The 2,442-nt window shown below is 42.5% G+C and overlaps 1 pseudogene; it reads left to right on the top strand.

Moving 5' to 3' along the window:
* Positions 1-1,040: 1,040 nt before the first annotated feature.
* Positions 1,041-1,802, top strand: LOC149247653 (pyrophosphate-energized vacuolar membrane proton pump 1 pseudogene; annotated as a pseudogene).
* The last annotated feature ends 640 nt before the right edge of the window (positions 1,803-2,442 follow it).

Below are 2,442 nucleotides of genomic sequence, written 5' to 3'. Positions count from 1 at the left end.
AACCATGCATCCATTTGACAAACCGTTTTATGGGGAATTGTACAAGGGTGATGGCAACATGCTTGAGCAATTTCAGCCAATTCCGGTGCACGGTTTCCAAGAAATCAGCCTCCATCACCATCAGCCATTTTTGAATTTTCTCCATATCCGTGCATCCGTTTCAAAACCTATTTCATGGGGATATGCATGTGAGTGATGGTAACCTACCCAAGCAGTTTCAGCCGATTCCGATGCACGGTTTCCGAGAAATCGACCTCTGAAATCTTCAGCCATTTTCCATTTTTCTCGAAATTCGTGCATCCATTGATCACGAATTTGCTATGGGAGATGCATAATGATGGTAGGAACATGCTCACCGAGTTTCAGATCAATCTAATCTACCGTTTGGGAGAAATGGCAAAAGGAAGTTCTGGTTTTGTGACTATGCAGCAGCAGCAGCTTGAACGGGCAGAGTTGAACGTGGAAACGATTGCATGCAGCTCAGATCCGGCCAGAGGACACCTGCACAAGGAAAAGCAATCAAAAATCATTAGCCAAGCCTCATGCAATCAAAGAATCAGAGCATGCAGCAGCAAGAAGCTTCACAAGCAGCCGTTGGCTTCAGGTACGTGACAAAACCTATTCCTCTATTGCATGAATCTAATTCAAGAACTGCATGAACGAATGGAGTGATGGAATTAAGCCAAGAATTTAGGAAGGTTCACTTGATGTCCAGTTCTCTAGCAAGTCACGCAGCACGCATGGGTCAGCCATGCACGTGAAAGTCAAAAAACGGACAGTTAGTGTCAGTTGCTTGAACTCCAGTGCAGCGGATCAAGAAGAAAACATACGGTTCATAAGTAGAACATGCAGTTCACGATAGCCTAACTGTCTGCATGGCCAACGCATGTCTCTGCCACCTCACTCAAAAAATCACGCAGAAATCTGAGCGCTCAGTTGTTGGTCAACTTGCACTTGCAACATGATTCACTCGAAGTGTATTCGAATTCAGATGGAGATAAACGAAAATTAGCAAAACATCTTGGAGAAAAATCTATGAAATGGTTAGCAAAACTTATTTCAACATCTTCAAATATGGTCTTGGTGGTTCTTCCATGGCTCTGTTTGGCAGAGTAGGTGGTGGTATTTACACCAAAGCAGCAGATGTAGGTGTTGATCTTGTTGGCAAGGTTGAGAGGAACATTCCTGAAGACGATCCACGCAACCCAGCTGTCATTGCTGATAATGTTGGTGACAATGTTGGAGATATCGCTGGTATGGGATCAGATCTATTTGGGTCCTATGATGAATCTTCTTGTGCAGCTCTGGTTGTTGCATCCATATCATCATTTGGAAACTCTCATGATCTTACTGCCATGTGTTATCCCTTGCTTATTAGTTCAATGGGTATCATTGCTTGCTTAATCACAACTCTGTTTGCAACTAACATATTTGAGATCAAGGCTGTGAAGGAAATTGAGCTTGCATTGGAAAAGCAACTTATTATCTCCACAGTAGTGATGATTATTGGCATTGCTGCTGTAAGCCTAGTTGCATTGCCTTCATCCTTCACTATCTTCAATTTTGGTGCCCAGAAGGTTGTAAAGAACTGGGAGCTTTTCTTCTGTGGTGCTATTGGTTTGTGGTCTGGCCTTGTTATTGGTTTTGTCACCGAGTACTACACTAGTAATGCTTACAGCCCTGTCCAAGATGTTGCCGATTCATGCAGGACTGGAGCAGCAACTAATGTTATATTTGGGTTGGCTTTGGGATACAAATCTGTTATTATTCCCATATTTGCTATTGCAGTAAGCATTTTATGAAGAAAAGAAAGCTGCCGCAGTCGGAAAGTATTGTCATGTCAGAAACAGAAACGTGAATCAAGGTTAACCAATGGAAAAACAGTGATTTAAAGGCCTGGAAACACTTTTTCCCATCCAGCTTTGGCATGCAATATCTATTCTCGAGCAGTTCATTGTACGTGTGTGCTTTTTTAATACATTAGACTTGCCATTTGTGTTGGATTCGTCAGCTTTCAGGCAGCGCAGTTCAAGGAGAAGGCACCCCCAGCCAAGCAAGTAAAATCAGTGAAATTGGTTCTACAGGAAGTTAGCAGATTGTTCTACAAGAAGCCAGCGAACAGTTTCTACAGGAAAGTTTGAAAAGAGGGAAGCCAAAGGAGAAATCGGCCGAGATGATTAGCCAAGGAAGCCACCAGGGCTATCAAAGACGAGGAGAGAGATTGGTTGCTCAGAGGATGAGCAACACTTTCAGTAGGGGGGTGATGATGAGCCCCAAAAATGTACAATTATTTGGGCTCATTCAACCTCCTAATTTGACTTAGTCCACCATTCTCATTTGTTTATTGCATGTTTTTGATTATTTTTATGTTAATAGAGTGAATTTGGTTAGTCATTATGCCAACAAGTCTAATGGGTGCTTTGTGTAGCCTTTTTGGTCAAC

Source organism: Pinus tabuliformis, chromosome 7 (assembly GCF_031772625.1).
Source record: "Pinus tabuliformis cultivar Carrire ecotype Pingquan chromosome 7, CPIR1, whole genome shotgun sequence".
Taxonomy (NCBI): domain Eukaryota; kingdom Viridiplantae; phylum Streptophyta; class Pinopsida; order Pinales; family Pinaceae; genus Pinus; species Pinus tabuliformis.
The sequence above is the reverse complement of the archived record's forward strand: the minus strand, read 5'-3'. Positions and strand labels throughout refer to the sequence as shown.